At 49.0% G+C, this 15,266-nt stretch overlaps 1 protein-coding gene across 28 annotated transcripts in view; it reads right to left on the bottom strand.

Annotated features, from left to right (window-relative positions):
* Positions 1-15,266, bottom strand: part of LOC135255600 (transcription factor SOX-6-like) — a 200,877-nt gene that overhangs the window by 160,574 nt on the left and 25,037 nt on the right. For 22 of the 28 annotated variants that reach the window (XM_064336985.1, XM_064336984.1, XM_064336994.1 and 19 more), the window contains one exon: positions 136-206. The exons of 2 other annotated variants lie outside the window; for them this stretch is intronic. The gene's annotated coding sequence lies outside the window, so the exon portion shown is untranslated. Of the gene's footprint in view, positions 1-135; positions 207-10,547; positions 10,689-15,266 lie in introns of those variants that run through there. 4 more of the 28 variants (XM_064336983.1, XM_064336993.1, XM_064336997.1 and 1 more) reach the window with 1 other exon arrangement.

Raw genomic sequence — 15,266 nt, 5'->3', positions numbered from 1 at the left:
TCTGTGCAGTTATTAGGAGAGCACTGAGAACAAGCTTTGGGATGATGAAAAATAAAGGTCTCTGCTTTGTTGTAATCACGACCAGAACAGCCTCATCAAAGGAAATACACCGTGGTGAAAAAAAAGACTACTTACAGAAACAGAGAGATTGTAGCCCCAGCACCCAGAGATCACTGGTTAGTTGATTTTGAATTCATGAAAGTGACCTGAAATAGAAAGGAGAGACGCCGATCATTACTCAGCACGGCAGCCTCTGACATCAAACATGCACTGATTGCAGCCACGGAAAAAAAAGAGTTTAACATTTGCTAATTATTCATCAACCGCACCGTGTTGTTCGTCGTGTCAAATGTATTGCACACCGAAGCGCTGAATGTTTTCAAAACCATTCTTCTCTGGAGCCATTTTCTACATTTCTGACATTTGACTCAATCACACAGAATTTTCTTTTCTTTCTGTTTGTCTTTGGCTCCCCGGCTAAGGCCAGCTTGTTTCACTAGAGAACAATAATCGACAGAGGGCACGGTGTCATGAGATAGAGGGAGAGAGAACGAGCGATAGAGATAAAGATAGAGAGAAAGAAAGAAAAACAGATCGACATTCACACCGCATTTACAGCTTCGGCGACGCAAGTTTCCCTGTGGCAACCGCGCCGCAGGAGAAACTGAGAGAGGGAGAGAAAGACAAGGAGAGACGAGAGACAGGAAAGAAGGGCAGAGAGAAACAGAGGACAGAGAACAGAGGGAAGAGCAGCGAGCGAGAGGAGAGGAGAGGAGAGGGAAAGAGAGTGGCGTCTGTTTGGATAAAGACGGAGCGCGGCGCACTGGCGCCTGTTCACAGACGGCCCGGATGAAGCGAAGCAGCGGCGGTGCCGCTCCGGGACCCCCCCCCCACCCCACCGTCCCCCCACCCCACCCCGGGACGCCGTCCGAGACACTGTTTAGAATCCACTTCTGCGAAACCTCGTTAATCTGTCCGCCGCCCGCTTGATTCCGCTGATGAATGGCTGATGTATAAAGTAGCCGCTTCGCGTCGCTCCTGCCTCTGAGCCCGCGCACCGCTAATGATTTATCCCGCGACACGCACCGGCGGGTTACACCACGTGGACCGGGTCCCGCGGGCCCCCGGGGGCCCTTTCTACACGGGAACGCAGGAACAGCGGCTCCTTAAACGCCCCGGCCGCCGGCCTCACCGTTCATTAAGCTGTTCGGATGAATATTTCCAGCGCCGCGCGGAAGGCAGAGTTTGAGAAATGAAAAGGAAGGGGGGAATAAAAGAGGTCACTCCTGAGTGCGCGCGGCGAGGGGAGTGCTAGCGCGCGGCTCCGCTCCCTCATATTCATTTGCCACATTATTATATTTTTAACAACAAGCCGGGATCTCATTAACGGCTAATTTATGCCATTAGCCTGCCTGGGCGCCGCCAATTAAACAAGGACAGAGGTTTTTAAGGTCACGGCTAATTGATCTCCGGGCGATCGGCGCTACCTGGGACCCCCGCGCCCCGGCGGAGGGGGAGAGGGGGGGGGAGAGAGGGCCGACGCCGGCGGCGCGGGGAGATAAACACATCAAACAGAGGCGCCGCTGGGATCAAAGGTCAGGTGATGTGGGGGCGCGGGGGGGGGCGGAGGGGGGGCAGGCGCGCAGGGGAGGGTTGGGTGGGGCCAGCCGGAAAGAGGCGACGGTCATGAAAGAACGTGAATGAGAGGGGCGGGGTTAGAGCCACACAAACCAGAGAGAGAGGCGTCGGCCGTGAGAGGGCTTGAATGTAACGACTGTCAGCCCGCGCGCCCGCCTCTGATCCTGGATCAGTGCAACGCCGCAGCTTTGAACTCTTTAAGGACTCTGAAGGCCCTCTGCTCTGGAGCAGAGATACTGCACTCTATACTGCACACACACAGGAGTACACACATTCACACACACACACACACAGGAGTACACACATACACACACAGGAGTGCACACATACACACACACACACACACATACACACAGGAGTACACACATACACACACAGGAGTACACACATACACACACACAGGAGTACACACATACACAAACACAGGAGTACACACATTCAGACACACAGGAGTACACACATACACACACAGGATTGCACACATACACACACAGGAGTACACACATACACACACAGGAGCACACACATAAGTACACATATACACACAATAAAACACACAAACACACCATACAAACGCACGACAGAGCAGGTGAACACACACTATACTGTGCTGTACACACTGGGGGGGGGGTAATCTGCAGATGAGTTTCTATTTGTCAGATATGCCGCCTCAGACGTATTCCTGTTGGGTTTGAATAAGCGAAAGCTGCTTTAATTGCAGGGGGTCGAGATGAACGAGGCTGTGATTGGAGGCTAATTGAGAACAATGAGGGGGAAAAGCAAGCAAACAGAGGATGTGCCGTTTCACATCCACGCCTAATGAGAACAAACGATTTGTCTGAAACGCTTCACAACAATCAATAACGACGAGAGTAACCACAACAATATTCCAAAATCCATAACAGCTGATAATGTTCAGATGCCAAATCCTATCATATTTGTGAGGCGGTTTGAACAGCCACAGAAGCAGAGCTCCCCGCAGACACACTGCACCCCTCTCTAATTAGGCAATCATACTTCCATTAAAGAGAATTCCAATCAATTCCCGGCTAATTTTATTAGTTTCCCAACAGTTTTATTACTGAATCATTGTGTCCGCAATTACAGCTGCAGTTTTCTCTCTCCTGTAGGGAGGCTCAGACTCACAGAACAAGGCCAAGAACACAAGCAGTCACACACACACACACACACACACACACACACGACGACACGCGCACGCTCACACACACACGCTCCCACACACACGCAAGTGCAACAGGCAACGGGCAGACATACATTTCAAAAGGGTTCAATCAACCCCCAATACAGAAATACCCAAACCTGCCTCTGAGAATAACACATTGCAAATATAGAATCTTTCAATGTGCCAGAAAGACAAGAGCAGATTATTCCCAAGGACCCGGGTGCCCAGGCACCTGCAGTAATTTTTCATCAACCTTTCCCTTTTCCGTTCATCAGGAATTACCGGTGACAAAGACACCCTTCACCAAGAGCGTACGCTTGGCGTAAAGACTGCGCGGAACACTTTCCTGTACAGAACTAAAATAGCGTGGTCTTCATAGACACTACGGAAAGGGTGACTGAACAGGAACCATACGCTAATGTTCTATACAAGATTAAAAACACAGCTGCTGTCTGGCAAAATTTAATAAAATTAATTTTACATAGCATCATGGAACACCTTTGCAAGCGGTGCTAATATACACCAATCATAAGAAGCTAGTTAGCCATTAGCTCACTTGCCGTTACTCAGCTTCCAAATCAGCTCTGGATTTTCAATCGATTGCCTTCTCATGAACAGACTGGTATAAAGGCGTGGATTAACACATTTATGCGCTTTGAGTTTTAGTAAAGTGGAGTGGTGGCCATTTACAACTCACTGATGCAGTGAACTGCGCACTCACAAATGGTGGACACCGTGAAAATCTGACTTAGTGGAGCAAAGCTATTGTAAATGACACCCAACTAACCAATAAATAATTGCTATTTCACTGCACAAACAGGTCCATCAAAATTGCGTGTTTATGATTGATTTAAAAACTGCAATGTGAACGTGAGGCGGGCACTCATGAGACAAGACCAGAGTGTTTCTCACTGAAGTGGACATACCTGGCCACATTCACAAAGAGAGAAAATTTGACTCAGGGATTCATTCATTATTGGATGGGACTTTTCTGTGTGAAGCCCCTCCCATCACAAATAGCCACTCCTTCATTGAGTGAAGCCCCTCCTATAATATATAACCACTCCCTCAGTGAGAAGCCCCTCCCACCATAAATAAACACTCCTCACTGTGTAATCACTGGAATCATCCTGATGAAATGGACTTGGGCCACACACTGCCCCAGGCAAGCGGTGAAAGCAGTAAGTGCCTTTAAAGTGGTAAGGAGGTGAAGTAATGAACTGAGATGAAGCTGTTACTAAACTAATAAAATTCATTATTTCGCTTTCTGCTTACTGCGCACTGTCACCTGGCTTGGGGGGGGGGGGGGGGTTGGGGGGAGGGTGGCGAGGGGACACCCTTATCACTGCCCAGTTAGTGCATCTGAGGGGAGGGGCTCATTTTGCTGCTAGGACAACCTAAATAACGAGGGTCATAAATTCTCTCAGGAACCACTGAGTGCCATGCAAACTGTGCAAGCTTAAGTTTGGTGTCAGGAAGAAAAGCTTTTTTCTGGAAAAAAAAAAGAAGCAAATCCACCATATTGAGTTATTTGGCACTGGAAGTGGTCCAATTACTGCAGGACACGGCTGTTCCAGTGTCCAATTGACAGGGTCCCACGACAGCCACCCCCCCCCCCCCCCATGAGAAGAGAGGAGGGTTAAGAATGAGCGTGTGCAGGTTAAAATGGAGCTGTTTGGGGGCTTCTCCTGACAGCTGTGAAATCGTACCTGTCTGTTCCCAGCGCGAGCCCCCCCTCCTCCTCCTCCCCCTCCTCCCCTCTCCCCTCCCTCCTCCCTCCCCCAGCCCAAACCGAGCGCTCTCTCTCTCTCTCTCTCTCTCTCCAGCTCTCCGCTCGTCCCCAGAACAAACCGGGCCGGCTCGGCTCGGCTGAGCAGCGGGAAGCCCGCGAGGGTGCCCCACGTACCCCGCTATCCCACGCGCCACGCTGCCCCGAATGCGCCCCGAACAACCGACGTATCAAACGCAGAAACGAAATCCGAACGGCAGCGGAGGAGCGGCCAGACGGGGGGGGGAGCGCCGAGCCGCTGGGTCCCCAGCGCAGCCCCCAGCCCGGAACCTTCCTCGCCTATTCTCTTTGATGCTGCTCTCATGCACTCCGCCGTGAAGCCAGAAACACACACTTGTCTTTTTGTTGTCTCTGATTTGTCTGCAGTTCCCTACATGGAAATATATTTCCCTGCAAGAGCGGGGGGGAAAAAAAGCCTTTATATTTTCTCTCTGGTTATTTTAAGACCTTATGGAAGAGGAGGGGGTTAAAGAAACGTATCCCACTCTCCCCCTCTCAGGTAATGTCTTTATTTCACAGGGGCCATTTTCCACTGCACGGTTATAGTGTCACAGTATTCCTGCCCCATGCGGGCCGCCCCAGCTCTTGAAATCCTGTTTACCGCACTCTCTGATTTTAGAATCTGTGAAATGACTGCCAGAGAGGCGCGGCCACAATGTCTGCCCGTGTCACGGGCGGACTCAAATGGGTTCGCTGCTTTTTGTCGGGGGAATGCACAAATGGACGTTTTTAACACCTAAAAGAAACCTTCTGCCTTTATGTAGCAACACTAGAGAGGCCAGCCAGTCTCTGGAGGAGAGAGACATGCTGAGTGCAGCAGGACAAAGAGCCTGTATCACACAGCCAGCAGGAGCCTGTCACACACACACACACACACACACCAACACACACACACACGCACACACATGCGCGCACACACACACACACACAAATGCTTAAATGGGGACACAAACACACACTCACACATAAAATGAAGCGCTAACACAATACTTCAACAAATGCATGAAACATCCACATACGCAAAATCAAACGCAGCACTGAGAGACGCTCATGCATCAACTCAAACACCACAAAGAGCGCGCCACCAAAAAATACTCAACTTAAAATACAAAATCAACAGCAGTCACGTCAACAAAACTCCGGCTGAACTCATGTGAACGCAGCGGACCCGCTCCGGCAAAAAGTGAAGATAAAAACCACAAAAACACTCAAAACAATTTACCAGATGTACCTTTGTGAGGTAGCTTTGTCCTCGTCCTTTTCCTTGGGCGCAATTTTCTTATTTTATCAAGTTAGGTGACAAACCAGCACTTAAGCCTTTAAATTAGGGCTCATGTTCTAAATTTACCGTGGATGTGCACAAGAGGCATTTAAATGCAAATAGTCCCTGAGCACAAAGGCTTCGCAAACTCCTGTCAGTTGCATCATAATCTACCTGCAATTGTCTACCAGACACAAGCCCCAAGTAGGCGGCATCTGGATTCAAATGACTTCCCTATTTTAGGCCCAGCTCTGCGCGGTGGATGTTTTCCGACAGATCGGAGCTCCAAGTCCATCACATGGTAAATTAAACTAGAATAGGGACAATTGATCCATAAATGATCGGGTTACGACAAGGGACATCAGCTCCCCCCCCCCACAAATTATTTGTGTTTGTTCTTGTTCAAACATCTGAGCCGTGGCCTTTCATTCCAGCCGTGAGTCGGGTGAATTGCCTTCGCCGCCGGCCCGCCGGTGCGGGTCCGCCGCTTTAAAAGGTCAGGTGGCGTTTTAAAGGGAAGGGGCCGAGCGCCGCGGGTCGGCGGCGTGGGGGGGGGGTGGGCGGAGCGTCTCCCCCAGCGCTCCCGGGGTTTGGCGAACACCTCCCTAAATCTCCCCGCCGCCCGCCCGCCCGCTCCCTCTCTCTCTCTCCTTCCAAAGGGAGCCGGCTCGGCTAAATGAAAGGCGTTGATCAAGGGGGCTGTTTTTCCACCGGTGGCGGTTTTTTTTTATCTCGGAGGCGCGGAGGAAACAACTGGGAGCGTTTCGCCGCGTTTCGGGCACGCCGCGCTCCTTTGTGAGCGGGCCTGGGGAGGCCCGGGGAGGCCCGGGAGGCCGGGGCCGACGCTGGGCTCTCCGGTATTGTCCAGTGACTTTAAACAAAGTCGGCTCCGTTCCACAATGTTCTCACTACTGCTAAAAAAAAAAAAAAACTATAGAGGAAAAATAAATAAGAGGCTTTTTTTCCCCCCTTACATTTGGGCCAAGAGGTATGAGCAAACACAGTGAGGAAAAGAAAGGCTGCACTGTCAAAGAATTAGAGCTCCATCACGCAACAGTTTAGCACAAGCCAGCTGTGACTGTGCATGCAAGGAAGGGGAGAAGAAGAAAAAACAAGAGGAAGGCTAGCATCTCCTTTCTCGAGTACTCTCGCATTCTTAGAGAGGAGGATGTCTTTAAGAGGTGAACGGGAAAATGAAGAGAAACAGCGGCCGCAGGCAGCTGCTGTGGCATAAATCTGTCCGTGATTAGCTCCCGTGCTTTATACCCATACAGCCATTTTGATCGTCCAAACAATTACCACCATTTTAATTTACAGCCAAACCCATTGTATTTTTCTTTTATTTAGCTCTAAATTAACCCACATGACCAAATCTGCCAATTAATTCGGGAGGGGGCGGGGTGAATGATCGGTTTTCTGATATTTCTTAGTTTGTAATCTTGTAGAGAGGGGGATGATTTAGGGGACGGACACAAATCTCCCATGACACGGCTGGGACCGTGGGGCCACTCTCTCCTCTGCTCCCTCATTTTCCCTTCCTTCTCTCCTCCCTTCTGACAGGCCCCACAGCTGCAGGGTCCCAGGCACTCTTTCTTCTCTTCCCCCTGTTCCCCCCACCCTTCCCCTTCCACAAAACAAATGTAGTGTTTGAGTCACTGATTGCTTCCATAATTGAGTTTAACACTCCTTTTCTGTACCAAAAAAAAGGTCTTTTGAACTGAGGGGGTCAAATAATCTCTCCAGTCAGGCAATAAATAAGTTGAATAAGGTAAGGGTCCTCCTGCCAGCTTATTTAAGTGCTGAATTCAATTAGCAGAAAAAGACAGGAGAGGCATGGTTCCTCCTGGTCACTTAACCATCAGATGCATGTGGCTTTCCCATGAAGCTCCTACTGTACACAGGGCAGTGAAACGGTCCCTCTGTGAGCTATATCCCGTCCAACAGAAATGACTTTTAACACAGTCAATCAGAGCCATAAAACATGGCTTTGGATAAATCACAGGAAGGGGGGATTAGGTTGGTTGGGTCACGAGACACATGCCAGAAAAACAAACAGGCAGGGTGGAAGAGTAGAAGATCTGCTGCTGATGTCTTGATGCTGGAGTCTACGGGACCTTTTTTGCCCCCTAAAATGCACTGCCGAATGATCAGGCGGGCCCTCGGCCCAAAGGCCATTACTTCCATATATAATGTACAGCACACTGGTTAACAGAGCCAGAGAGCATGCTAACGTAGCCCGTTCTGCTCGTCAGAGCTCCAGTCTTTGGGTCTCTCTCACACACGGGCTTCCTCTGGCAGTCCATTATGCAGAGGGAGCCGTCGAGCACAGAGGCCATTGTGCATTGATTCCCACACAAGAGAAGGAAATGTGCGCACAGCACGCTGGAGCCGGGGCGTGGCTAACGGCAAGGTGGCCCAAACGCCAGGGGAGGGAGTGGGCGGGGATTAAACGCGTCGCCCTGCAACCATTTGGCGACAGTGTTGCCTTTATGACGCGACCTGCTTTTATTTCCACGGTGCCGTTTTTTTTCCCCCTGAAAATAATGGAGATTTTCCCATTCAGCACCTCCAGTAATAACAGCTTACATCACTGAGTCCCTCTATATTCCCTATATTATAAGAGAACACTATATTATAAGGGAGCATTCTGTGAGCGAGGGGAGGGTAAAGAAAATACCCCGAGCTGGTTATTATTTTCCACTCACAGCGGGAGACTCCTTTAGCACCGAGTGGAAGGTGAAGTCAACAGGAGCTCTTCACCTTGGGTGGATTTAGGGTGCGGCCGTCGCTAGTGTTTATGTGTTTGTGTGTGTGTGCGCCTGCATGGACAATAGCCTAATACACGCGTCAGATTAACAAGAATCAGGAGATTTCTTGAATGGAAATTGGTAAAGCCGGGGGAAAAAAATAAAAAGATGAGGAAAGTGAGGAAGCTTAGCATTAGTGTTTGTTTGTTTGCCTTTGCACTCGGTCATTGGTTATTAGAAACAGATCTGCTTCCTCCCTCAGGGTGGGGGGGCTACACCCAACCACACTGTTCCTGCCAAAAACCCTGCATGATATGGCGCTGACGCCCCTCCAGCCCCCTCGACATGAAGCCCCCTCCCTGGATGATAGTAACATGAGGTTAGCATTATCGGTGCTGAAAGCACGACAGGTGGGTCACGTGAAAGGTCGCTAATTTTCCTCAGACGGCCAGGCACATGGTTCACATTATTCTTCCGAAAAAGAAAAAAAAAACACTGAAAATCTGAACAACCTCCAACAAAAACATCAGAAAACCTCTGCTACCACTACTGTTCGCTGGGATTTCGTTTTTTTTTTTTGCGTATGTATTACATTACATATAAATACATATCTCTGAGCAGGGTGCGCGCTTTGAGCGGCCAGTCCAAACGAAACACAGAAAGCAAATAAGCAAAAATAGAAAGCCGGACACCCAAGCTGGGGCTTCTGGCATGAGGCTCTCCGTGTTCTGCATGACACCGAAAAACATGCCGCAGGACATTCTGACCGCTGGTATCCAGCACCCACGAGCCACCCCGGTTTCCGGACAGCGTGCACCTGCACAACAATAAATTACATCCGCCTAGCAGATGCTCTTGTCCGGAGAGAATTACAAAATGAAGTGCATACGCGCATTCAACTAGGTTAATAAGAGCCGCAGCACAACAGAAACGCATTTTAAAGTTATTTCCTGGACTTTTTGGGCTAATAACAGTGTAACAATAAGCGCTTAGAATCAGCTATGCTGTTAACACAGTCAAATACGAAAAACTAACATATCAGATGTGCCTGGAAACACATCAAATAATAATAAAGGGTTTGAAAGGAGGGTTAGAGTTGAGATAGCCTAGATACAGCCTGAAGAGGAGAGTCTTCATGCACTGTCTGCGTATCCGCTTGATTCAGACACACGCATCAATAAAAGCAACTCTTTACACAGAATAGCCGTTACGTACTAGATAAAAATCCGGTCTCATACAAAAATCTAAAAGCATGTAAATCTTTTTAATGCAAGTTTACTCCACGAGCACCATGTGTTTAGGCTGAAAGAATTCCAAGGCTGATAGCAGCCAAATTTATTAAAGCTGAAAGTATGTTTTTAAATAAACACAAAATGTTCAACTAGTATCAATTATCCGAGTTTCTTCCAACTTCACACCGTCGGGTTTTTATTGATTAAAACAACACTTCAACATTGCAGTAAATTGTTGAAATTGGAAAAATTACACTTTTGTTCGCTGAATGGCAAATGCCCTTTTGCCACGAATACTGATGCAATTGAACTTTCTTTATGAATACCTTTCAGAGCTAAAACTTGTGCTTTTGAAATCAAAGGCAATAATTGGCAGGTTCGCCACCGGCATTTTAAAGAGGAAGTCAGTTGTGAAATTGTAAAATCCAGGAGCCTAGTTGTTTATTTCATATCTAAAGAGAAGGCACCCACCAAAAAATAACTTCATATAATGAGGCTAACCCATTAATCTGTGTGGTAGAAGTCTGTGATGTAGAAAGAAAGATAAATTAATATTTATCTTCCTGTCGAAAAATTCTGTGAACAGTACGAACCTTTACCTTTGTGCTTAAACAGTGCGTTCTTTGAAGTTCAGAACGTGTGATACTTCCCGAGTTTTGAAGAAGCGAGCACGGGGGCAAACGCTTGGCTTACTTACACATTCCTGACGGCTTTGTGTTCAATTTGCCGTAAAAGTCCACTGCGTTACTCCTGCATGCCAGGCTGATAGCATGCAAAAACACGATTCACACTCGCTACATCTTCCCTTTTTTCTTCCTGATCAAGCACCTCGGGACAGATTTTAAACCTCGCTAAATCAGCTGGACAAATTCCTTCAGTGAGCAAGTCTTCCCTCCACGGCGCTCTGCCGAAAAGAGGCAGCCGCCAGGCTCCTGGGAGGCCGCATTAATGGACAGGCCTCTCTCTGTGGCTTTTCTGCCCAATAGCGGCCGCTGAAAAACCCTGCGATGAAGTCTGCAGCAGAGATGATATCAGCGCATGTGGTTGCACGGCCCGTCTGGCCGACTCGCGCGCCACGTCCAAACCCCACATACATTTATGCTTGCCTCAGTTTTTTGGCTCTAGGCTCTAACATGTAACAGGAGTTTTAATATTCATCCGTTTTTCCGCTTGCACAAAACTGCCCCAATCAGAGTCACCTCCCCTCCAATCCCAGGGCTGTAATTAAGCTCTAATAAACGGTTATGCCAGGAACCTTCAAGGAGGCCGCATCACTCGGATTATCGCGCCGCAGAAATGCTGTATTAAGAGCCGTCTTCTACAGCGGACTGATGAACAATTGCTGTGTCGAAGCGCAGTCGTTCAAAACTGCTTACTTGGTTTAAATCACCAGAGGCTTCTACACGTGTGGGTCCACTGTGTCCCCCCCAGTGTTTATTGGGCAAGTCAAAAGCAATGTCTCTTCCAGAGTTAGCTAAGTTTCTCCCTCTCCTTCTGAAGTTCTGTAATTGTTTAAACCTTAGTGGGGATGGCAGTGTGCCTCCGAAACATCTGCCAAAAAAACGCGGGGGGAAAAAAAGCTTCTCCGCAGCACGTTCCTCCTCCGGGTCTGTCTCTCGCTCTAATTCAGCACAGCGCAGCCCCCGAGGATCCACTGGTCGCGCATTCATTGCGAGAGAGCCGGGCTTTGAGGATGAGCACTGACCGCAAGTTGATAATGATGACAGTTTAATTAGTAGCCTCTCTCTGAGCTGGCAGCCGCACGCATCCCTCCACCCTGTTGATGTCGACCAATAAATTTGGATTCATTCAGGGGGGGCTGGGGGGGGGCTGGGGGTGCAGGATGGGAGGCCCATCCCTCCTAACGTTTTCAACGAAGACACCCACTCCAGCAAGGCCAACGTGTGGTAAGTATGTTCTAGCGTAAACTGGCTGTATGTTCTGTGCATGAACCAGGTGCACGCCATACGTTAGCAATTCTCACTGTGAGTTTTCATGGTATCTCATTTCACTGTAAATGTATATATACATGCATTTATTACTATTCATATTAATATTAACATTAATATTAATATGAATAATAATAATAATAACCAAAGCTCAAGTGCTGATGGGTAATAGTGTCCACCAACATTCCATTACAGTTGGGACATAGATCTTATTTATGAAGCGTCCCTACAAAATAGCTAGCGATGAGTTACCACGGAGATCTGGTTGTTCCTCCGGTGAGTAAGAGGAGGGAATGCAGCCGTGGGTTTCCTGCTTCCAAAGTATGGGGATACACGTTTGGTTACAGTGGCCCGCTTTCATACAGAAACCTTGAGTGCAAAAGCAGATGGCTCTGGGACTACGGTTTATTCTGCATTATAATTTCTGCCTCTCTCCAGATAAAGGGCCCTGCACTGCGAGTGCTTTTCAACACCGGTCCAAAAGCACACCACTGCAGCTTCCTGAAAAAAAGAAGAAGAAAAAAAAATCCTCAAAAAAAAAAAAAAAAGACTGGTGTGGCTGAAGCCCTGCCAGAAAAAGACCCCCTTCTGAGTTTCTGGGTTCCAGCACATTTACAGCAGGGCTCAGCAGAAGCACACCGCTGTGTGTGTGTGTGTGTGCGCGCGCGCCACGCGTGGGTGTGTGGCGTGTGCCGGAGTGGCTGTGCGTTCACATCGTCAAAGAGGCTCATGGGAGAATGCAAGGGAGGCAAAACCACAAAGCCTCTCCATCATTTCAGCACATCAAGTTTTTTTTTTTTTCCATTTCATCCCATTCAAAAAAAAAAAAAAGTTATATTGCAAACATACGGCCGCCCTTCTCATCGCATGAACAGTTCCCAAAAATCTAAAGATGATGTTAGGATTTTAAAAAAGGCTTGTTGTGAGTGCAGTGTGAGGTCTCTCGGCTACACGTTTGACTGATACAGGGCAACTTCATTAGCCAAAATCTGAAAAAAAAAGGATTTTATGACCGCACACTAGAAAAGCTATCTTTGGGCAGGGGGAGGTTTTCTAACTATAGTCTGTGGAGAAGCTTTGCTGTTATTACAGCATGATGCTCACACTATTCATGCAAGTCATTCTGAACACTTTTTACAGTTAGTGATCACCATTAAGCAGGTAGGCCGTGCAGTATAATGGTGTGGGAACTGGGCTTGTAACTCAAAGGTTGTAGGTTTGAGTTCCAGGTAGGTCACTGCTGTCGTAAGCCTGAGAAAGGTTCTTAACCTGAACTGCCTCAGCAAATATCTAGCTGTATATATTGATTGTAAGTCACTGTGGATAAGATCAGCTGTTAAATAGCTTAATGTAATGTATTGTAGGCACACTGCTTTACATTACAGTGTAATTACATTACATTATATCTCTTACCATCTGACAGATAAAACAATCAAACACAATTCAAGAGTAAGACGACAGGTGACGCAATGCAACTGAAGAGCTAGTATTCACACACTGCCATGCATGACTCTTTGTATCCTGACATATATATTACATATGTACATTGTATGCTGACTCTCCATTTTCCATAGCGTATAACTGGCGTGACCCAAACCCCGCATAAATCCTATAAACAGGAGATCTGCTCGTATAGAGTGCATTTTCAGAGCCGGGTGACTGCCAGGCAGGCACGGCGTCACCTTGTATTGAGAGAATGCTCCTCCCGGTCTGCATGCATTATGATATTTCTTTTTTTTCCCCCCATTTTGAAAAGAAACGCTAACAGCAAGCCCATGAAGCTAAGGCTCCGGTGTGCTGTGATTTCTCTGCAGTTCCCTGCCCTCCACTGTAACTCAAAGTGTGGACTGTTTCCCCCGGCCTCCTACGGCCGGCATGCGGTGGGATGGCGGCAGAGCGGCTCACGGGGAGGAGGGGAAAAAAGGGAGTTCTGGGGCGGATTGTATTCAGGAAGCGCTGACGGCAGGAGGGCTCGAGGGAGAAGTCACGGCAGCTCCCGAGAGGGAAGGAAGTTGGTGCGGTTATTTCCGCCTGCACCGCCCGCCCGGGTGTCGCCGTCCCGCGTCTGTCTGTCTGTCTGTCTGTGACTGTGTGCTGTCATGGATGCCGTTCCCAGCAGGTCACACTCACTGGAGCCGATTCATCAGCGGACTCCCGGCAACACTGACACCATTATCTTCAGCCCTCGCTACGAGCAGGGCTCAGACTGCCGGCCCTCAGACCCTCAGACATCTCACTACCACGGGCCTGCCCCAGGGCATGCTGGGAAGCGTCTGACTGCTGTTTTCAGAGAGGGGAAAAAAATAAAGCAAACCCTTTTCTCTGGGCGCCCTCTCACAGAGGCACGCGCGGCTGCATGCAGCAGGCGTGCAGTACACACAGAAAGCAGAAGGCACGCGCGCGCGTCACAGACGTTACGAGGGCTGGGGGAGGAGCCAGCAGCCGCACACAACTCGCTCCGCCCCCGGTGAGAACCCCGCCGCCGCCGTTTCCCACTGACGCACGGCCCCCAAAGGCAGGCCCGCAAAAAAAAACCTCCGTGGCGTCACTATAAATAATCAGCAAGACCAGGAAACAAAAGCCGCGCTCCGGAGCGGGAGGAGTGTCTTCAGCTTAGCTGCTGTCATAACTTAACCGCTGTGGCGTCCCCCCCCCCCCCCTCGCTTTCTGTCACTTTAATGTGTTTTTGGCATCGCGCGTTCCCAATTTCCACACAGGGCTGCGGGGGGAATCCAATTCTGCCTTAATATCTCCCAGCTTTTCCATATCGTTTCCCGGCCTGCTTTCAGGAAGCCTTCTCGCTTTCGCCCATATGCGAGTGTGCGGCTAACATTATTACAGGACAGGCTCCCAACCCTCTCACCACCAGCTCCTCGCTGCGGATCACAAAGGCCGAGAGGGAGGGGGAGAGAGAGGGGAGAAAGGAGAGAGGGACAGAGACAGAGAGATGGAGACAGAGAGAGAGAGACCGAGAGATGGAGACAGAGAGAGAGAGACAGAGAGATGGACACAGAGAGAGAGAGACAGAGAGATGGAGAGGGAGATGGGTTCTCTGCCCTGGTTCACTCTCCCCCATGGGGCAGGCAGATGACACTTCCTGGGTGGGTGAAAACATCACCTTGTTTCCCAAACTGTCAGAGCGCATCTTTCTGAGGAAGGGTGTGTGGCACAGCCATCGTGCTAAACGGCTTGTGAACGACCAGGAAGAAAGTGCCCTGTAAAAAAAGCCTCAAGAGATACAAGAAGAAAGGCATTGATGTTCCTCTCATTTTGTATGGCTTTTAGTGTGAAACGGCAAGGACACACGAAAGGGCACAATAGCACTGATGTGGACAAAGGATAAGGCCAAAACAGAGTCAAGGTGGTCTCACCTTGTTAATATGAAGGCCAGTTAAGGTAGCGTTATGTTTCCAGCCACACACAACCTGTTTCTCCCTGTCACTGTTGAACCTTTCATTTTGACAATA

The sequence above is a fragment of the Anguilla rostrata genome, chromosome 5 (genome assembly GCF_018555375.3).
Source record: "Anguilla rostrata isolate EN2019 chromosome 5, ASM1855537v3, whole genome shotgun sequence".
NCBI lineage: Eukaryota > Metazoa > Chordata > Actinopteri > Anguilliformes > Anguillidae > Anguilla > Anguilla rostrata.
The sequence above is the reverse complement of the archived record's forward strand: the minus strand, read 5'-3'. Positions and strand labels throughout refer to the sequence as shown.